At 44.2% G+C, this 22,974-nt stretch overlaps 1 protein-coding gene across 1 annotated transcript in view; it reads right to left on the bottom strand.

Annotated features, from left to right (window-relative positions):
* The window catches only part of LOC126295039 (uncharacterized), a 571,350-nt gene that overhangs the window by 42,997 nt on the left and 505,379 nt on the right, over window positions 1-22,974 (bottom strand). The gene's annotated exons all lie outside the window — the stretch shown is intronic.

The raw sequence follows: 22,974 nt of genomic DNA, 5'->3' as shown, positions 1-22,974 counted from the left end.
TCCAGACTGCAGCGCTAGAACCGCACGACCACAGTCTGCGACACCAAGTGTCCGAGGTTCGGATCCCAAAGAGGAACACAATTCAGACGATGACCGCGAACAGTCGCTCCGCACAGTTAATATTTTTATTAGGAAAGAGAAATAGGAAAATGGAATCAATTATGCGATAATGTAGTCATAAAATCAAAAAGAAAGGATATTGTAAAAATATTTCCTGGGTCAGAAAGTTTATCCAGAAAGGTCATAAGTGAAATGGACAGTACTTAGTCTGGAAACGATTGACGAAATATTAAGTACACACACTTCTGTACTCAGTCTAAGAAAGAATGTGTATAGTATTCAAGAGAAAGGGATGCTAAAAACAACACAGAAGATGAACTAATGGCATTACTGGGATTGCCTTACATCTTTGGGATTACGCAAGCAAGCCACACTAATGTTGTCGAACTGTGGAAAGCCGATGGCAGAAATACGGAGATTACGGGAGCTGTGATGAGCTATAGAAGTCCTCGGTCGCCTTATCTCTTGCTTTAGCTATCCGTAGGAGTTACCTGTCGCCCTGTGTTCTTTCCAGCTCTTCGTACGCCTCTTCCAAGACAGGAACATGCATACCAAAATGCCGTGGCTGACATCTTATCATTCCGAAAACGAGGTGCCGGAGAAAAGAAAACGTCAAAACTGAAGCTGTGAGTACAAGTCGTGAGTCATGTCTCCATAGAATAATTTTATTTGGAACTCTTCCAGATGGTGTTTGGATACAAGAAAGGGAACTGTGAGTCCTTCTGGAAGCAAAACGATTTTGTTGTTTAGTTATTCATTCCCAAATCTAGTTTCAGCGACAAATGTCGCCATCATTAATGGGTCATGGGATCTTTATATCTAAAACATGCAGAGAATAACATAGTTATAAAACACTGTAAAACATTATTAAATGTGTACTGTTTGTTTTATAAATACTGCTTTCCGTGAGTACTTTCATAATACCTTATTTATTATACAGTACGGCTTGGTTTTAAGATTGTTGTTGGTGTTTGGGGCATATTTTCTGTGTGCGTCTGTTGCCGTTTTTCGCAGCATAGTTTATGTCATCTGCAACTGTATGAGCGGCCATTACTAAACAAATACAAGAATATTAACTTACGTATGTCAGCGTTATACAGTTCGGATTGCCGTAGTGTTGTGGATACAGTTTTGATGTGCACTCGGTTGTTACATAGTTTCTCGTGTCTTACGGTCACGGCAAGGCTTGCAGCTAATTTTACACACAGAAAAACGTAAGTTTCGCACTTCGTTCATAATCCAAAGCATTACGCCATCTTGCCGTTAGCATGTGTCGCGAGAAATGTATGGCATGTTACAAGGACGCTATGAAAATTGTAGCCGAAGTTCTGACTTCTTCTCTTCTTCGGTTACGTCTTTTTGCGTGTGCGTGCATTCTGTTATGTGCAGATCACTTTCGATATTAGTAGAGGTACAGTTTTTATTCGTTGGATGTCTTGCGAAAGTGGAATGTGTTCTGTCTCTTTTTAGCACTCTGTGTACTTCGTTCGGATAGTTTTGATTGTTTCTCCTATGGGTTAGGCCTGATAGCAGTTAATTGTGAGCTGGTTTATTCCAGCATGCTGAATTTTTCTGAGATTCTTTTGTCTGGTCTCAGCCTTTCATGAACTATGTGGTTTGTTTAGAATTTTATTGGGATCCCCTGCTTTTTCAAGATGTTTCCAGTTCTATGTGATATTTTATTACTGTATGTCAGGGTGTACCATATGTTTCCGTTTCCTGAAGTGATGTGGTCTGCTGTGTTGTCTGTGTGTTTGGCCTGTGGGTTTTCAGATTTTTTGCTTGTGCTTTTGAATGGGTCGCCACTATTTTTATGTTTCATATTTACCTTGCTGTTGAGCTTGTTTATGATATCAGTTTTGTAGTCATTTTAAACAGCACATTGTTTGATTATAAGTGGTTCAAATGGCTCTGAGCACTATGGGACTTAACTGCTGTGGTCACCAGTCGCCTAGAACTTAGAACTACGTAAACGTAACGAACCTAAGTGCATCACACACATCCATGCCCGATGCAGGATTCAAACATGCTACCGTAGCGGTCGCGTGGTTCCAGACTGTAGCGGCTAGAATCGCTTGGCCACTCCGGCCGGCTGTGTGTGATTATATTTAGTGCCTGTGTGTACACTTCAGTTTAAGACGTGTTCTGTTTATCCTGTGGAGCATGGGTGCAAAGCCGGCATATTTACTGAATGTATGGTGGTTGGATGTGATATGGGTAGCAGTGGTTGGTGATGTGGGTCTTCTGAAGATGGAAAAATAATGTAGGTGCTTGTTTCTTGTAACTGTAAGATTCAAGAAATTTAGATTATTGTTTTTTTCTCTTTCCTTTGTGAAGTGGGACTGAGGTAGTACTGTGTTGATGTTACTGTGTAGCACTTCAACTGTTTTGTGTTTCATCTATAAGACAATTATGTCATCCTCGTATCGGTACCATCTTGTTTTATAAAGTTGTTGAATATTGTGTTCTCTATACGATCCAAGAATATGCCTACTAATTTCCCACTGAGGGGATATCCCATGGTTAGCCCCTCTGTTTGAAGACAGAAGTTGTTGCTGAAAGTGAAGTAGTTTTGTTCAGTGATTAGACTAAGAATGGATGAGATTTCATTTATTTTTATTTCTGCGAATTTATTGTACTTTAGCTGTTGTTCTATAGTCTATATAATTTCTTCTGTGTGTATGTGTGTGTACATGGATGTAATGTCAGAAGATACAAGTTTTGCTGTTGGGGGAATGTTCTTAATTTTCTCTATTACGTCTTCTGGCGTTTTGAAGCTTCTGTTGTTTGGGTACGTATATTTTTTCTCTAGAAATGCGTACATGTGTCTCTCTGTAGTCCACCGCTGGCCTGATTAGAATGAGAAGTTTGTGGACCTTTGCAAGCCTGTTAAGAGTGGAGCTTTAGGATTCCTTTGTATTTTTTTGTCTGCTTCTGTGTGAGGGTACGTGTAATGCTTTTTTTGAATGTCTCTGGGTTCCTTTGATACCTTTGTGTTGGATCATCACTTAGGTTGGTAGTATTACTCTATCCCAGAACTTTTTCTGTTGATACCAACAACAACAGAAGAAAATTATTACATACAAAAGGCAATAGTGGAAGAGAAAAACGTAATAAACGAAGAAAGAACACTTTTCAACGACACAATCTTCACAGCTCTGAGAGAACTGACGCACGACACACAACAGAAAGCACACACTTGGAAAAGAACCACTCACCCATCACATACAGACACATAAAAGAGGAACGGAAGTCGTCAGAACTCGCGCTTAAATTTTCATGACCTTCTTGCAACGTGTGATACGTTTCTCACGAGACACGCCAGAGGCAAGTTGGCGTAACGTTATGCATTATGGAAGAAGTGCGGCGGTTATAATTTTCAGTGTATAGAACTAGCTGCAAGCCATCCAGCGAACATGAGTACACGAGAAACTATGTAACAACCTAGTACACACAAAAACTGTATCCACAACACTACCGCAATCCCGACTGCATAACGCTGACACACGTAAGTTCTCGTTTTCGTATTTGTTTACTAATAGCCGCTCACGTAGTTGCAAATGACATGATTTATGTTGAGAAAAACGGCAACAGAAAAACACAGAAAATATGCCCCAAACACCAACAACAATCTTAAAACCACGCTGTAATGTATAATAAATAAGGTATTATTAAAGTACTCACAGAAAACAATATTTAAGAAACAAACAGTAGACATGTAATAACGTTTTATACCGTTTTATAACTGTGCTATTTTCTGCAAGGTGTACATTGATGGCGATATTTGTCTCTGAAACTGACATGGGTAATGAATAAATAAATAAATGAACAACAAAAATATTTTGCATCAAGGCGGACCGTCAATGCCCACATTGTTGTTCATATCTCGATACTACAGTTGGTGTGAGAAGCATCCGCAAAAGGAGAAGGACTGGGTTTGAGTGCGAGCCTGACACACAGTTTCCATGTGTCAGCAAGACTGAGATTTCAGATTAGTGAGAAATAACGTTATTTCTGTTATCATAACAATTGTCGTAGTTATTTGTCGTTGCCATTGTTAGTTCGAAGACCGGTTTGATGCCGCTCTCCATGCTACACTATCCTGTGCGAGCCCCTCCACTTCCAAAACACTACTGCAGCGTGCATTCATCTGAACCTGTTTACTGCACTCATGTCTCGGTGTCCCTCTACAAGTTTTTCTCCCTACACTACTTGTCCATCACCAAACGGACGATTCGCTGACGTCCCAGGAGGTGTTCTGTCAACTGATACCTTCTTTCAGTCAAGTTGTGGCATATTTTTTACGGTCTCTAATTCGATTCAGTATCTTCTTTAATTAAAGCATCTAAACACCTATTCTTCAGCAGTTTGCTCTAGCACTACATCTCAGTATCTCATATCCTCTGCTTGTGTCAGCTGCTTACCATCCATGTTTCACTTACAAACAAGACTACACTCGTGACAAGAACCTTAACAAAGTCAGCCTAAACGTCAAATTTACGTTAAAAAGCAAAACAATTACTCTTTTGCAGAGATGTTTTCCAAGCCCTAGCCAGTCTGTATTTTATGTCCTGTCTACTTCGGCTGCAAACAATTATGTTGCTGCCTGAATAGGACAATCCATCTACTGCTTTAGAGTCTTCCTTCCTAATCTAACTACGCTTATGAATGTGACAGATCAACCTTTCAGCAATCTTATTACCTCGCTTAGTAAGATATGGGTATGTTGAGATGTATTCCACTACTTAATACACACATCAAACAATAGATTGTTTCACGTCGGTTCCGAGGATTCCGGAACCTGTACAGAAAATTGGAATAGATATCAACATAAACATGTTTTCGGCCCTTTCTATTGGTCAAGAAAACCACACGTTGCGCGTTGTTCCACAGAGAGACCTTCAGAGGTGATGGTCCTCTAATGCCCAGTAGCACGTCCTCTGGTACTGATACATGCCTGTATTCGTCGTGGCGTGCTTCCCACAACTTCTTCAAGGCACTGTTGGTCCAGATTGTCTCACTCCTCAACGGCAAATCGGCGCAGATCCCGCAGATTGGTTGGTGGGTCACGTACCGCGCTGCACGGTGTCGTGGTTCCAAAGACGGATTTCGCCACGAACGTCGGGAGTGAAGTTGCGCACTATGCAGCCGATTGCGCACAGTTTCAGTTGTAACAGGACGTCCTGTGGCTGCACGAAAAGCGTTATTCAACATAGTGGCGTTGCGGTCAGGGTTTCTCCGAGCCATAATCCGTAGGTAGCGGTTTTCCACCGAAGTGGTAGTAGCACTTGGGCGGCCTGAGCGAGGCATGTGATTTGCACTTCCCGTCTCTCTGTATCTCCTCCATGTGCGAACAACATCGCTTTGGTTCACTCCAACACGCCTGGACGCTCCTGCTGTCCAGAGCCCTTCCTGGCACAGAGTAACAATGCGGACGCGATGGGACCACGGCGTTGACCGTCTAGGCACGGCTGAGCTACAGACAACACCAGCCGTGTACCTCCTTCCTGGTGGAATGAGAGGAACTGTCGGACGAACTCCGTCTAATAGGCGCTGCTCATGCACCGTTGTTTACGTCTTTGGGCGGGTTTACTGACATCTCTGAACAGTCGAAGGGACTGTAACTGTGATACAATATCGACAATCAACGTCTATCTTCAGGAGTACTGGGAACTGGGGTAATGGAAAACTTTTTTTGATATGTGTATGACGGAGATATAATAACATTTGACAGAAAATGAAACTAAGTACATGAATTATCGTTCGATGCTCGACAGAGCATGAAAATATCACAATGGAAATATTTTCCCAATGTTGTGCAGACGTTACGAATTTAATCACAACCCATAACATCTCAGCACAAGAACATGAATCCTAGTCCGTGATTATGTAAGTAGTCGTTGCAGAACATCACGAAAGTTTTCCTTTATGATATTAAAATGGCATTATGTGCAAATGAGGAACTAAGATTGGAAGTTGGTATATGTTCAGTGAACAGTACACATATGCCTCTAACAGCAGTGGTGATCGTAAAACGGTATGTCTTCTGTAGAAAGAAAGTAATCCACCGATTATGGTACACCATTTATGAGTAAAATTAAAAACGAACAATGTGTGCTTGAGGTCACCAACTACAAAGCTATTTCCCACCTGATGCTTATCATAGACAAATTAAGTGTTGGCTAAAAGTGTACAAAAGGCAGAGCTTCTGGAAAGCATGACGAAATGCTATGCCTCCACTTTATTGAGCACACAGGTCGCTTTGGAGGGCTGGATGACGTGGTGCAGGGGACAAAACAAGGCCGTCACGTGACGCTCCACCGATGACGTCAGTAGTGATGATGAGGTGACAATCGCGGTGTGTACGTGCCAGTAGCTGGCGTGAGGTCAGGGCGGTCACCTGCGCCGACGTGGAGAAGTCGAGAAGTGGCAGAAACTAGTAAAGTTACACGATCTGTTGGTCTATCAACGTGGACTGTCCAAGTATCTGCAACGAATGGTGAACCACTCGTAGTGATTTGAGGCATTGGCGTAAAAAGCTCCTAGCCGATAGGGCTGTTGACGAGTGTCACTCCAAGTGGATGGCGATCGGTTTCAAACCGGACGCAAATTGCCAATGCCTGGCAAAGCAGCTCCATCTGAACCAGCTGCCTAGCAATCGTTCGGAAGGCGGCCGTCGCTCACACAGACACACACACAGCTGTGCGTCTTGAGTGGGCCGAACCACACAGAGACGGAGACAGTGGCTGCGTGGAGGTGCGTCAGACAAGTCGCGCGATTTCGCCTGTTGTGCAATTATGGAGGTGGCGATGGGACCGACGGCCTATAGAGGATGCAGTTCAAGCGACTGGTGGTTCCATGGTGTCTTGGGGGTGTTTCTATCACCGCGACTTGGATTCAGTCACTACAGTCAGTGTGAACCTGAACCAGCACGTTTATTTCAACATTCTTGGTGACGAAGTGTTGCCCTATTCTCTGGACACTTGCGTTGTAGAAGATGACACACACAGTCGTGTTCCCACGGCTACGTGCATACACTCCCGGTTTCACGAACACTCAGGCGCCCTACAGCACCTAGAGGCGACCACTAGACAACCCGGTCTCAGAGCCGCATGCGTTGTACGGTACTGTCTGGAACAGCAGCTGGGACGTGGCAGCCGACATCGCCACACACTGCTAACTCTGCGGGATCTGATGCATCAGTGGGAGGCCTCGGGCAGATGCTGGGTATCTGAAGAAACTTTCGGAACTGTTTTCCCCGCCGAGGTGACGAACTCTTCGAGGCTAGATGCGGTAATACCGTGATGAAATTTCATGATGCTTGAAGCAAAAGTTGGCTTGAATGTGACTGTCTTACTATAAGTTAATGATGTATGGAAAGAATGGGAATCATGCACCAGCTAATTGTACCTCACAGTTTTATTCGACTCCTTACCTAGGTTTAAACAGATATAAAGACGAGTAACGTGTATCCACAGGACATGTGACCTGTAGTTGAAGAAGTGTCATTGGCAAAACATTTCGGAATAGTCCCCCATTCGGATCTCCGGGAGGGGACTGCCAAGTGGGAGGTTACCATGAGAAAAAGATTGAATAATCAACGAAAGGATAATGTTCTACGAGTCGGGGCGTGGAATTTCAGAAGCTTGAACGTGGTAGGGAAAGTAGTAAATCTGAAAAGGGAAATGCAAAGGCTCAATCTAGATACAGTAGGGGTCAGTGAAGTGAAGTGGAAGGAAGACAAGGATTTCTGGTCAGATGAGTATCGGGTAATATCAACAGCAGCAGAAAATGGTATAACAGGTGTAGGATTCGTTATGTATAGGAAGGTAGGGCTGAGGGTGTGTTACTGTGAACAGTTCAGTGACCGGTTTGTTCTAATCAGAAACTACAGCAGACCAACACCGACAACGATAGTTCAGGTATACATGCCGATGTCGCAAGCTGAAGATGAACAGATAGAGAAAGTGTATGAGGATATTGAAAGGGTAATGCAGTATGTAAAGGGGGACGATAATGTAATAGTCATGGGCGACTGGAATGCAATTGTAGGGGAAGGAGTAGAAGAAAAGGTTACAGGAGATAATGGGCTTGGCACAAGGAATGAAAGAAGAGAAAGACTAATTGAGTTCCGTAACAAGTTTCAGCTAGTAATAGCGAATACCCTTTTCAAGAATCACAATAGGAGGAGGTATACTTGGAAAAGGCCGGGAGATACGGGAAGATTTCAATTAGATTACATTATGGTCAGACAGAGATTGCGAAATCAGATACTGGATTGTAAGTCGTACCCAGGAGCAGATATAGACTCAGATCACAGTAATGATGAAGAGAAGGCTGAAGTTCAAGACGTTAGTCAGGAAGAATCAATACGCTAAGAAGTGGGATACGGAAGTTCTAAGGAATGACGAGATACGTCTGAAGTTCTCTAACGCTATAGATACAGCAATAAGGAATAGCGCAGAAGGCAACACAGTTGAAGAGGAACCAACGTCTCTAAAACGGGCCATCACAGAAGTTGGGAAGGAAAACATAGGTACAAAGAAAGTAGCTGCGAAGAAACAATGGGTAACAGAAGAAATACTTGAGTTGATTGATGAAAGGAGGAAGTACAAACATGTTCCATGAAAATCAGGAATACCGAAATACAAGTAGGTGAGGAATGAAATAAATAGGAAGTGCAGGAAAGCTAAGACGAAATGGCTGCAGGAAAAATGTGAAGACATCGAAAAAGATATGATTGTCGGAAGGACAGACTCAGCATACAGGAAAGTCAAAACAACCTTTGGTGACATTAAAAGCAACGGTGGTAACATTAAGAGTGCAACGGGAATTACACTGTTAAATGCAGAGGAGATAGCAAATAGGTGGAAAGAATACATTGAAAGCCGCTATGAGGGTCAAGATTTGTCTGATGTGATAGAAGAAGAAATAGGGGTCGATTTAGAAGAGATAGGGGATCCAGTATTAGAATCGGTATTTAAAAGAGCTTTGGAGGATTTACGGTCAAATACGGCAGAAGGGAGAGATAACATTCCATCAGAATTTCTAAAATCATTAGGGGAAGTGTCAACAAAACGACTGTTCAGATTGGTGTGTATAATATATGAGTCTGGCGAAATACCATCTGACTTTCGGAAAAGCATCATCCACACAATTCCGAAGACGGCAAGAGCATCGAAGCTGCTTACAAGAATAATATACAGAAGAATGGAAGAGAAAATTGAGAATGCGCTAGGTGACGATCAGGCACGAGAGAGGCAATTCTGAGGTTACGGCTAACATTGGAAGCTAGGCTAAAGAAAAATCAAGACATTTTCATAGGATTTGTCGACCTGGAAAAAGCGTTCGACAATATAGAATGGTGCAAGCTGTTCAAGATTCTGAAAAAAGTAGGGGTAAGCTATAGGGAGAGACGGATCATATACAATATGTACAACAACCAAGAGGGAATAATAAGAGTGGAAAATCAAGAACGAAGTGCTCGTATTTAGAAGGGAGTAAGACAAGGCTGTAGCCTTTCGCCCCTATTCTTCAATCTGAACATCGAGGAAGCAATGTTGGAAGTAAAAGAGAGGTTCAGCAGTGGAATTAAAATACAAGGTGAAAGGATATCAGTGGTACGATTCGCTGATGACATTGCTAAGCGAAGAAGAATTAAGTGATCTGCTGAACGGAATGAACAGTCTAATGAGTACACAGTATGGTTTGAGAGTAAATCGGAGAAAGACGAAGGTAATGAGAAGTAGTAGAAATGAGAACAGCGAGAAACTTAACATCAGGATTGATGGTCACGAAGTCAATGAAGTTAAGGAATTCTGCTACCTAGGCAGTAAAATAAACAATGACGGACAGAGCAACGAGGACATCAAAAGCAGACTCGCTATGGCAAAAGAGGCATTTCTGGCCAAGAGAAGTCTTCTAATATCAAATACCGGCCTTAATTTGAGGAAGAAATTTCTGAGGATGTACGTCTGGAGTACAGCATTATATGGTAGTGAAACAAGGACTGTGGGAAAACCGGAACAGAAGAGAATCGAAGCATTTGAGATGTGGTGCTATAGACGAATGTTGAAAATTAGGTGGACTGATAAGGTAAGGAATGAGGAGGTTCTACACAGAATCGGAGAGGACAGGAATATGTGGAAAACGCTGATAAGGAGAAGGGACAGGATGGTAGGACATCTGCTAAGACATGAGGGAATGACTTCCATGGTACTAGAGGGAGCTGTAGAGGGCCAAAACTGTAGAGGAAGACAGAGATTGGAATACACCAAGCAAATAATTGAGGATGTAGGTTGCAAGTGCTACTCTGAGATGAAGAGGTTAGTACAGGAAAGGAATTCGTGGCGGGCCGCATCAAGGCAAGTCAGTAGCAAGGTAAAAATATGAGTAAACATCTGACGTGCCACTGTTTGGCTGTACGATTCCTATGGCTTCCATAATTTCACTGTTGCTGACGTCTGCCATGTTAGAGATTTTAATTACATATATACAGCAGATGTTGTATAGTATTACTGTAATCTGGTGGTGCAGGGTGTTGATTCTATTATTGCTTCTTTCGAAAAGTAATTAATTTAGCCACTTGCAGTGTTTATTGTTCAATTTTGAACTAATTTACAACTATCAACGATATCGAGCTACAGCTGTTGTCATCTCAAACGACGCTGTACTTTTATTGATTTTTGATAATATGGTTGGAAAATAGGTTTATAATTTCAGTTTTAGTAATGCAAGCAGGCTCGATCAAAAGCTTTTATTGTTAGTTACCGCTTTCAGTATTTGACTGTCATCATCAGATGATCTACTGTCTGCTGTAGCGATATGCAGAGACAGAGAGTGGAGAGAGACGTATGCCACGACTGCTAGGTGGAAAGTGTCAACAGAAGAGGCGGCGGCAGAAGGTATTAGCGCGCTTCCTCTTTGGGTCTCACAAATTACCCTTATTGGCAGATAGTTAGTATCGCAAAAGAGGAAAAGCAGGTGACAGCATTGAGAATAAATTTAAGGAAAGAATTATCTGTACGGTTAGTAGTAATGGATTCGAGTGGCCTACATACCTCGGTACACAGTGGTTGTCGATACAGTCGGCAGCGACCCGGCAGTCAAGCTCCTCGACGAGTTCCCAGATTTCGACCCACGAGAGGCGGCGGAGCTGCGCCAGGGCGCCGGCGCACCCCTCTCCCTCCTGCGCTCCACGTGGAGGTGGCGGCGGCAGTCCGGTGTCCCTGAGGCGGTCTGCCAGGCGCTGCGCAGCTGAGACCGCGGGGGGCGGCTGCTCCAGGCTGCCACACTTTACCAACCTCGGTGACCAATCTGCAAAACCCCCTTCACTCACCTCGAGGTCTGCACTCTGACTCACGGGCTTCCATGGACACCTCATATGCACATCAGTACTAGCAGCTACTGAAAGTGAAACTGTAAGAGAGAAACAGCCAACGATAATCGACACGGCGTGAGGTGTGCTGCATACTTTTACAAGCAAACGGTCAGCAAGTCAGCTGACTGTCAGCATGGCGGCAGTTACTGCAGCTCCCCTTCACGAGGAAGCGGGAAGAGCTGCGCCGACACTACAACACTGGACACTGTGCCGTCATTCTGTATGAGCCGAAGTTCTGACTGCAGCATCGGTGTGGACGATCCGTGCATCGAGGCCCTGAGCTGAGCGGAGAATGCCACATTGCATTCTCGCCCAACTCATGGGGAGCCACTTGGTATACAATACGTAATTGGTTACACTGATCGCAGCTGTTACATTTCTGAATCCTTGAGACAGCTCGCTTGCGGTATTTTCGACATCCTTTCAACAAAATAATTTATCGTCGCATGTCAGCCATGCTGTTCTGCCCCAGATTGACAGAGCTAGCACCGCTACCACAGGAACGTGCGACGTACCTGGCTAGCCGCAGACAGTAATATTTAAGTGAAAATCACACTTGTCGTTAACTAGTTTGATTGGCGAGATTGGGAATAAGACATTTGGACCCGCAATCATAGATCTTTGCAGAGCGCCAGAGCAGATACAGTCTTACGTTGGTGTCAGAGCTGGCAGTGCGGGGCTGGAGAGGAGACTCCAGGCTGGCCGAGAGGCATCTGTGCTGCAGGCGGCAGGGCGCTCCAGACGCAGCCCTATGCTGGAGCGGCCGCCTGTGGGAGCATTTCTTGGTGCCTTCAGATCTCCAGTCCAGGCTGGGCCTGAATGACGACCCCAGGCATTCTGTACTCTCATCTCCTGGAGCGCCACACACTTAGCCTGTCTCATCACAGTCTACCTGCCAAGTACTGCGTCACAGTCAAATAACTGCAGCCAGAAAAGCTGGAATTCCCTATGATGCAATCGGAATACCACTCTCCTCTCGCTTTAATCTCTGGGATCCGCATCTGAGCTGTATTTTCCTCTTAGCTGTAGCAGTGTTTACCCAGGGTATCTCGTTAGGTAAGTAGCATAGGCGCTGCCATTCGTTGTTCTGTACACTTCCGAGGCAGTAGTTGCACTTCTGTCCCTTTGTGCTTGTGTGGGAACGTTCAGCGCTTACGGAGCAGGGAGAAAACAAATGTTGAGATCATTTTAGAAATAATCGAACTGAAATTGTCGACCGATGCGCGAGTGTGGTTGACATGCGGTTCCTCGCCACAAATAAAGCAGCAATGAGGGCACTGAGTGGCAGAGAGTGGCTTTGCACTAAAAAGCGCTGATCTGTTCTCACCTGCCACAAAGTTTACGGCCGAATCTCTGAACACACACAAAAGATATTCTGCCTGCTCATTCCCTCACGAGGGACTCAAGTCTTTTTGAGCAAATGCGTGATAAAACTCGCAGTGAGTTACACTGCAACATGAAGCAAAAGGAAAGAAGAAAGCGTAGGAAGTCCAGCTGAGGCTACCTCGGTGGTGAGCTGACCTCGCCGGTAAACATTGTAAAAGTTTCGTACTGCCCCAATGAGACTGCTAATTCTTATGACGTCTCTCGCCGTCGGTGCGGCTACTGGGCTGTAAACATACAAACAGTCGCTTCTGATAGGACTGTGGGCAGCTGCTACTGTTAACCGAAAAATCGGGATGCCATTGCGGTATGTCTATGGTAATTAACCACTGTGAACGTTCGAGTAATGCACACCTGATATCAATGAACGTAATTGACTCGTACAGAGGGAAGTCCACGCTCCTGACCCCACACGGAGACCTCCACCTCGTCGTGTCTGAGGGCCGGATGACTCACTTGGCGCTCTCCGTAACCTGCGATGTACAATTGTACGACTCGGTGTATCTCATGTATCCTCGCGAGAGCTCAACCCCGTCAACTGTGTAGCGATACTTGAAGCTTCCATCACTGGAATAATGCCACAGTTACGGCCAGTGCCTCAGGGACTTTCCCTGACAATCACTGTAACGAAAGGAAACTACTCCTTTTGCGATTAAGCGTAAGTGTGTTTACGACCGACTGGCACGCCTCCTCCACGCTCCACCTACTCCCCGACCTGTGTGTCTGGCTGCAGGCAGGGGGGCCTCCCATGCAGCGGGCCACGGCCCCCAAACCCGCACAGGGCGACTCGCGCTGCGGGAACACACACCGCCACAGCCTGGAACCTCCGTAAGTCTGGAAACTCTACAAGTCACAGAAAACAGCTGGTTGTATGTAATGAAACAATCGTCCTTCGACTCTGCCTCGTATGTGATCATATTTTCTGCATCTTTAGTTTTTATCGTGTGATATTTTAACTTGTTCAAATATGCAAGTGTATGTCTGAAAGCATTACCTGGGGACTTATAAGGTTCACTTTCTCTTCTGAACCTCCGTGAGGAAGTTGATGATCGTTCCTTCCGCAGAGACGAGCGAGGGCAAAGGTCGCTAGAAATACACTGGCGGAAAATAAAATCTCAGCACAAAATAAAAATTACTGTAGAGCAATGAGATTGCGGGGGCAACATCTCTCTAGATGACACATCTTATAGCTTCGAAGGTAACTATGAAGTACAAAAGCCGCTGCCTCATGTCGAGGTAAAGCAAAGGTGAAAAAGCGGAAGTAAGGCATCCTGCAGCTCTTTTAATGTAAATGTAAGTAAAAGTAACATTTGGATTTCCTGGTCAACTGCTACCAATAACCCATTTTATTTTCCATGTTTGCTGTAAGCTGCACGTAAAGGCACAAGCTGGACATGCACTTGTATGTCAGATGTGACAGCGTTCGGCGGCCCACATATTGCCAACGATACTAACACAACACTGGGTGATGATGCCAACAGGGGGAGGGACTGGAGCTATCAAATGATGTCGACAGCACGAGGCTATGGAGCGTAGCTGAACTGCTTAGTTGACGAGTAACTCACGACAGTGCTACAGTGCAAGTGCTGTTGATACAAAGCAGAGCAATGGCGCCAATAAACAAAGCAAACGTTGGGTTATATCTTCAGTAGCAGTAGCCAAAGTGGAGATTTGATCAGAAAGGAACTCAAGAAATTTCGCAGAGTGTGAAAGAAGTGGCGCATGAGTCAGTGAAATGCGTGGTGTTGCGCGAACAACGTACAAGAGGAGTGCAGTGATGGCGATACGTGGGCGGCACTAGAAAGTTGTACTGAAACAGGTGTGGTGTAGTTGACCGTCGTTGTCGGACAGAGGGCCGCAGCTCCCGTTTCCAGTCAAACGTAGTGAAGGGCAGTCGTTGTCCAGGGAGAGGATACTAAACACAATTACATACTTGAAAAACCGCAGACAGCACAGCAAAAGAACAATTACGATCATATTTTGAGCAAGTCTGCAGAAATATCACCGTTAGTGTGTAAGGAAAACTACAGACATTCAGCGGAGGACAAGGCTCACCTGCGCGTTTCTAGGATGCTCGACATACATTACAGAGATTTCAAAAGAAGCAGTGGATGCTTGCATGACGTCAGACAGTTTTACAGAAGTGTGACATGTGAGATAATGAAACTTCGAAGAAAGCGTCAACTTGACGATGCACAGCAAACTACAGGATCGACCGAAATATTTGTAGATGAGATAAGCAAATCCACCCCGTCGTTGAGTAAGGAATTTGTTTTCAACTGCAGCCAATCGGCATTTGAAGAGGAAACGTACATGAACGGGACCCTGGGAATTAAAGGTACCAACACAGATCAATCAAGATCATCTATTACCAATTCGCATTCGTATACAGTTATGCCGACTGATTAACAAGACAGTAAAGTGGCTGGAACGCTATTTATTGCTCTGCGCCCTCTGATTCTTCCTCGAGTGTATAACGTCTTATGAATCCGTACAGCACGAAAGAGCACTTACTGGGATGGAGCCAGTACTGCCACCATAGTAAATATTCACCGGTACTGGGCGCCGAGCGTTTGCCGATGTTCCAGCAGACGCAATCACGTATCGAGGAGGTCTCACTTGCTGTAAGCAGAGCTGCCACTGTGGCAATCACGCCCGCCGGCTGCATTGTCCGTTGCTGGCAGTGGGGAGCGAACAGAAGCTGTGCGCTTCGCAGGGAGCGCGCGCTCAATATGACGGCGAGCGCAGCGGAAGTCTGGCGCAGGGCGGCCAAACCACGGGAAGCCCGACGCCTCTCATGCGGATCACCGCCGTATTCCTGTTTGCCTGCTGAGAGTTCGCAAAAGCCGTCGAGTAAAACAAACGTGGTATCTGCCCTTCCGCAGGGAAGTGTTGTAGTCATTGCGCTGTTTCTAATCTACAAAAAGGATTTACGAGGCAATCTGAGCAGCCATTGTTCGCCGATGGTGCTGTCTTTTACCATAGAGTAAAGTCATCAGAAGATCAAAGCAATTGGAAAATAATTTAGAGAGTGAACCGGTGTGGTGCGTAAAGTGGCAGTTGATTCTAAATAATGAAATGTGTTATGTCATCCACAGGAGAACTAGAAGGAATGCGTTAAATTTCTTTTACTCGATGAGTCACACAAATCGAAAGGGTGCCGTTTCAGCTAAATGCCAAGGTATTACAATTAGGGCTAACTTAAATAGGAACGATCAAATAGAAGATACTGTAGGGAAGACTGTGTTTTGTTTGCAGAACACCTGGACAAACCGAGAAGCCCAGTAAAGAGACTGTCACTTAGTGATGCTGGAAGAACCCTCCGCCACACACCGCCAGGTGACACGCGGATTACTGGCGTAGATGCAGATGTACATCTACAACTCCACACAAATCGCAATATGGTGCATAGTTGAAGTTTCCTTCACCATCACTAGTCATTTTCTTTCCTGTTACGCTCGTAAATACAGGAAAAGCGACTCTCTTTATGCCTCCATCATCATCAATTTTCTACTATATTAGCAGGTCCTTTGTCTCTCCATTTTCTGCGATCCATTGCCTCCTTCTTACAGCTGCGGTATGTTGTACCATCCATGATGTCATCCAGTATCTGAAGTGTCCTCCTTTCTCGCTTCCTTATCCCTTCTACATAACCTTCTACACATATTTTTACCAGAACGTCATTCTTTATTAATATATGCTTCTCTTTATTACATCTAGCAACTGACTTTATTCTCCCACTCATCTCAATACCTCTTCATGTATTACTCTGTCCATCCAACTTATTCTTTCCATACTCCGCCATGTCCACATCTCAGAAGCCTCCAGCCTTTCTCGCTTTATTCCTCAAAACCCATGTTTCAGGCCTTACAGAAGAACACTCCATACAAAATATTTTATCTTTTCCTCAGTTCTCTGTCCACACTGCTGCAGAAAGCTCTCCTTTTCTTATCAAATGCGTTTTTTACGATTGCTATCCTTGTTTTCATTTCTGTTGCGCACTTCCAGTGGGTGTCTATCCTCCTTCCAAGATACTTAAAATTTAGCACCTGTTCTAATATTTCTCCATCCGGCATAATTTTTATTTCCTTATTTTCTCCTAGTGCCAATATTTTTGTTTTCTTTGTGTTAATTTTCATTGAATAATGGCGTCAATGTTGTCCACTAAATCCTGTAATTGTTTTTCCCCCGTGGCTGGAAGAACCATGTCATCAACAAACCCCAACACCCTACTCTTCTTCAATTTCTACGCCCTTCTCATCTAATGTGCATTGGGAGATCATATTTTCCAAGTAGACATTGAAAACAGTAGGTGATCGACAGCATCGTTGTCTTACTCCTTTTCCTAGTCCGATCCCGTTTGTACTTTCTCCTCTCACTTTAACTGTGGCTTTTTGATTAAGATATAACAAGTCTTTTGGTTTCCCAATCCACTCTCTTTTCTCTCAATACAGTCGCCACCTTGTGCCAAGCCACATTGTCAAATGCCTTTTCTAGATCGGTGAAGCACATTTAGAGGTCTCTTCCTTTTTCGATAAACCTTTCTCCCAAGATTCGTAGGAGTCCCACTGCATCTCTGGTGTCCATATTCCGTCTAAAGCCAAATTGCTCCTCGCCAAGATTCTCCTCCATTACTTTTTCCAGTCTCTTATTAATTATTCTTAACATCGTTTAGGCTGCATGTGAAATGAGGCTGATTGTCCCGTGCTCACTGCATTTCTTTATTCCTTTTTTTTCGGTAATGGAATCATTTGTTTTGCCAGAAAATCCTAAGGCCATTCACCACTGTCACATACTTTATTCATAACCTCAATATTTCCCTTATTTCATCTTGTTTCAAGCATTTTAATATTTCTCCCGGTATATGTACCTACCGCTTTACCATTTTTCATTGCAGCTATGACACACACTACTTCTTCCGTTATGATGGTTAGGCCTTCCTTTCTGGTCATCATTTACACTGTTGAGTAATTCAAGTTGCACGTTTCCGGTTTGCGATCAGTCTCATACAGCTAGTTTTAGATACTCTTCCTGTCTCTGGAGGACATCGTCACGACCTTCGTACACTAGCTCTTCGTCTTTACTCAAACTTTCCATAGTAGCACTGCCTGCTCTGTTCTAATCCCATGTCGTAGTCTTTGTTGTTCAGTAAGTCGCATCTTCCCTTCCTGTCCAGTTCTTCGATTGCATTACATTCCCCTTAGCCATTTGTTCCTAGCCTGCTCTGTTCCTCTTTGCAGTTCATTATTTAACCTTGGGTACAACTTTCTTGCATCTTCAGTGTTCTTGTTTTTAAATTTTCGTCTCTCCTCCACGTTGGAAATCATTTCTTGTGTTACCTATCGTTTCTTTTCCCATTTACATATCCTATATTTTGCTGTCGTGCTTTAATGATTTCTTCTTTCAGCATATTACAGTACTCGTTGACATTATCAGGTGGTTCTTTGTCTTTTAATGTGTTTAGAAAGTCAAGTGAGAGCATGTCTGTAATTTGTTCTTTGTTGGATCGTATCTTCTCTAGATCCCACTTCTTCACAATGACTCCACAGACACCCAAAGTTCTCTGTTAGTTCTCCTTAAGCGAAATGGACGTTGACGCCAGTGAAATCGTTCTGCACTCAGCTTCTAATGTCGGTTCTCTAAATATAATTTTCCCAGAAATAATATCATATTAGCTTCAGGGGCTCCTATTTTCGTTCACAAACCAGCTCCTATTTTCGTTCACAAACCACCTCCATAACACTAGCTTGGTGTTCGATGCTGGAGGTAACAACTCTGGCTGCACAGTCAAATTGCTTCGACGTCTTGCCTTAATAAGACCTTGCGGATCCAAAACACTCAAACAGTGCTCAAGAACGGGTTGTACTTGTGTCCTACATTCTGTCATCTACAAATGAACCGTTCTTTCCCAAAATTCTCTAATCGAAGTCGAGCATTCACCTTCTCCGCTGCACCCTTACATGCTCATTTCACTTCACATCACTTTGCCATGTCACACCTAGATATTTCATCGACGTGAATGTCAAGCAATGCGCTGCTAAATCTGTATTCGAATATTTCTACATTTAGATCTAACTATTATTCATCTTATCAACTAAAAATTTTGCTTAAGTCATCTTGTTCCCTCCTACAGTCACTCATCACTTAGACGTTCCTGTACACTACAGCATCATCAGCTCATCCTGTCTGTCAGATTACGTTCTGCCGCACTCCTGTCGATACCTTTGTCTCACATGAACACTCGCTGTCCACTGCAATGTAAGGGATTCTGCTATTATGAAATTTGCGTTCCACTCCCATATCTAGAAACCTTTTCTGCGTTCATCCGTTAAGAGACTGCAGTGAGGCACTGTATCATAGGAGCTCAGTGGAGTCCGAGCGAAATCGCCGCCTCAGGATCTGTCAGTACTTGTTCTCCGGTGTCATATCACAGCAGACACATATCCGTATGTCGTCTTCCCGCCCACTCACCCTTCCCTCCCCACTCCAATCCCCCTACATTCCCCTCCTCGACACTGTTCTCGCCCAATAAAGATCATTTCAGGTCTGTATAAAGTAGTGAAAAGAACGTCACAAAGTGCCGTCAGCAGAGATGGGCCGAAAAACCAAACATACTCGACAATACCTATGTATTTTTTTCAGGAGGGCAAGGAACTACAGCTGGAATGCAGCAGCAAACTACAGAGTATCATGGACTGATGTACTTAAGGTTGTTTTCTGCAGAATCATACATCTGCTGATTCTGTAAGTTATCTCAATACCTTTCTATATAATTCTAAGGTTGGAAATTCTATTTTGACTCGCCATGTACAGCTCCATTTGGATTATATTCATTACAACAAAAGTGGCATCTACTGGATTACCTGGCACAGAGAGAGTCTTTTATAACCTTAAATGGTGAAGTCTTCTGATACGAAAACTTTATTTGCTCAAATTGCAATTGTACAATGATGACTAGTTTCGGCAAATTTGAACTGCCATTTCCTAAATATTCCTCCTTAATACATATTAATTATAAACTAGATGTCTGAGCTTGTAACCCTACATTCTGTATGAGTTGCAAACCATTGTCGCCACATCAGTAGTAGAACTAGAACAAGCCTATAAGTTATCTATTTTAACTACAAGTTACTCGTGATTTAATGTGTATGGCGAGCGTGGACTAGGTAGGAGATGAATTCACAGTATAGGATTATTGTCTGCAAATGTTGCGACTCATGGTTGCTAATACACTGCCAGAAAAAAATGATGCTTTTGGAGGTTAATAGGTGACTCAAGCTTTATTGTTGCAACACTGCATATGGAGTACATGAAGTGGTAACAGATACACATGAATAGCACACGCGGTTTGGACGAAAGGCATCGACCCAACGTGAGACATCCATATTAGCAAGTGGCGTAGCCACTACGGGCGGCAACACAGGCGCTGACTCTGTCATCGAGTCGATAGTATGGGTGGCGAATACGGCCCTGGGATACGTGATGTCACGCGCTTGTGTAGGAGACCTCGCTTGACGCGTCGAACCTGCCACTCGCCATCCCATCATACGCCATACCTGCCCGACGGGAGTCCAGAGGTCGCGCCAGCCAGCGAAGTTGCCACACGTCTTACAGGGCCGTCGAGCTCGGTGAGCAGTTGTTGGCGAGTGGGCGAGCATTGTCCTCTTGGAACAACACCCCATTTTCCTGTTACAAGAAAAGCAAAAGGGCAGGTTTAACAACATTTAGCAGGTAGAAGTGTGGGTGCTCATAGTGCCATTGCTAATAAGTGGCTCGCAACAGTTTGTGTGTCTGGCCTTACGAGCTCTGTTACCTGTGCTTTGATAGTTGTACGACCTGTCGCCGCTGTCCCTGGAATAAGACGATTCTGGCGCCGGTCAGGGCTGCGGGGACGTGCAGCAGCTCGTCTGCGAGTGTGAGAGTGATCACGTGACCACTGACTGCATCAAAGAGTGGCGCAGCACGTTCAACGTGTGAAGCTGATCTGTGAAAGTACGGCAATTTGACCGCTTCCAGATATGCGAATATATGAAATAATTGTGAGGAATGATCGGGGATAATTTGAGTTTCGTGAAAAGAATATAAGATTTTTGGTTGTTTAACATTACAGAAGAACAGCGAGAAACTTAACATCTGGATTGATGGTCACGAAGTCAATGAAGTAAAGGAATTGTGCTACCTAGGCAGTAAAATAACCAATGACGGACGGAGCAAGGAGGATATCAAAAGCAGACTCGCTATGGCAAAAAAAGGCATTTCTGGCCAAGAGACATCTTCTAATATCAAATACCGGCCTTAATTTCAGGATGAAATTTCTGAGGATGCACGTCTGGAGTACAGCATTGTATGGTAGTGAAACATGGACTGTGGAAAAACCGGAACAGAAGAGAATCGAAGCATTTGAGATGTGGTGCTATAGACGAATGTTGAAAATTAGGTGGACTGATAAGGTAAGGAATGAGGAGGTTCTACGCAGAATCGGAGAGGAAAGGAATATGTGGAAAACACTGATAAGGAGAAGGGACAGGATGATAGGACATCTGCTAAGGGATGAGGGAATGACTTCCATGGTACTAGAGGGAGCTGTAGAGAGCAAAAACTGTAGAGGAAGACAGAGATTGGAATACGTCAAGAAAATAATTGAGGACGTAGGTTGCAAGTGCTACTCTGAGATGAAGAGGTTAGCACAGAAAGGAATTTGTGTCGGGCCGCATCAAACCAGTCAGTAGACTGATAGCAGAGGCCGGCGCTGCAGCCTGAGCAGTCCCACGTCGAACGGCGGCCTCTAGAGCTCTGTACACTGGCCTCAATGTTGGGTCATTCGCGTGTGTAAACCGGAGTGACGTGAATACCACAGGCGGTGGACGCCGAAATGCTTCATCCGCGTTGATGATTTGTTCACTTGATTGATCCGTAAACTTGTGTCTCTGATCCTATTGGTGAACGTAATACAGTACTACGGTCGCTAGAAGTGTTCTTTCATGAGAACCAATACCTACCGTAGTGTGGTACACAGAACACGCTGAAGTAAAGTGAACACGGTTGCTTGTTAAATCACTGACCTTGAGTCAGTTGAAACAAAGAATAGCAGGTGGCCACTGTGATTTCTTGACAAGGGCAGTGTTTGTAAGCTGTTCAGTTACAGACACGTTTGCTGGACCTACGAGAGCGGTGTGGATTACTGATCTGCTCATTTGTGAAACAATACAGCTTTCACTGCTCCAAGTTATTCGTTCTTTTGAGAATAAAAGTTGTTCTACAATGTGTTGAGCATTTTTGTCTTATAACACAGCTTTAATATATTTACTGTTAAATGGTGGACGTCTATTAGTACGTTTTTGACCCTGCCGGTTGCAAGCCTCGTCAATGCGATCGCGCATCATGTCTGGGCGACATGTTTACACAGGCGGGTTTTATGTCAGATGTGAAGACACACTTCCGTTGTGGAAACTATTAAAAGCATACCGCATTGAAGCCCAGCATAATTTTGACTTTCAGTAATACATCGCCATTCTTGATGATTCTGTCCTTTTTAAGGTCATTTCTCTCGTTTCTTCTTCAACAGTGGCTGTTTTGTGTGCCAATTGAAAGTAGAGCCGTGTCTTACTAATATGTTTGGTATAAATGAATCGTTGATTTTTATGCCTGAGACGTGGCCACAACAGAAATCGCTGTTTCAAACGGGGAAAGGCGTCCTGTGCGAAATGTAAGGGGGAGCATCACATTTCTGTCTGTAGTAGTCATACCACAACAGCAAATAAAATTGACACTATGACTTCTACGTACCTACAGGTTGCTCGTGTGAGTATCACAGGACCCACTAGTAAGAGCAAACAGACACGTGCCATCCGGGGCACAGAGTGTCAATCGAGTTTCATTCACCATTCGCTGATCGAATCTCTCCAACTAAGTGCCATTGGAAGCACTACTCTCGAGATAACTACTTTAGAATCCAGTTACAGTTCATCACTCTCAAGGAAGAAGGTGCAGTTTAATATGGTGGGGTGCCCCACTAATTCCCACGTATCAGTAACAGCCTTTGAAAGCACAAATAATTTTTCACAGCAACCAACAGTGCCACAAGATGTAAGAGATATGGCCTTGAGGGATGGCACACCACTCGAAGATCCTAAAGGAGACACTGAAGATCT

The sequence above is a fragment of the Schistocerca gregaria genome, chromosome 11 (assembly GCF_023897955.1).
Source record: "Schistocerca gregaria isolate iqSchGreg1 chromosome 11, iqSchGreg1.2, whole genome shotgun sequence".
Taxonomy (NCBI): domain Eukaryota; kingdom Metazoa; phylum Arthropoda; class Insecta; order Orthoptera; family Acrididae; genus Schistocerca; species Schistocerca gregaria.
The sequence above is the reverse complement of the archived record's forward strand: the minus strand, read 5'-3'. Positions and strand labels throughout refer to the sequence as shown.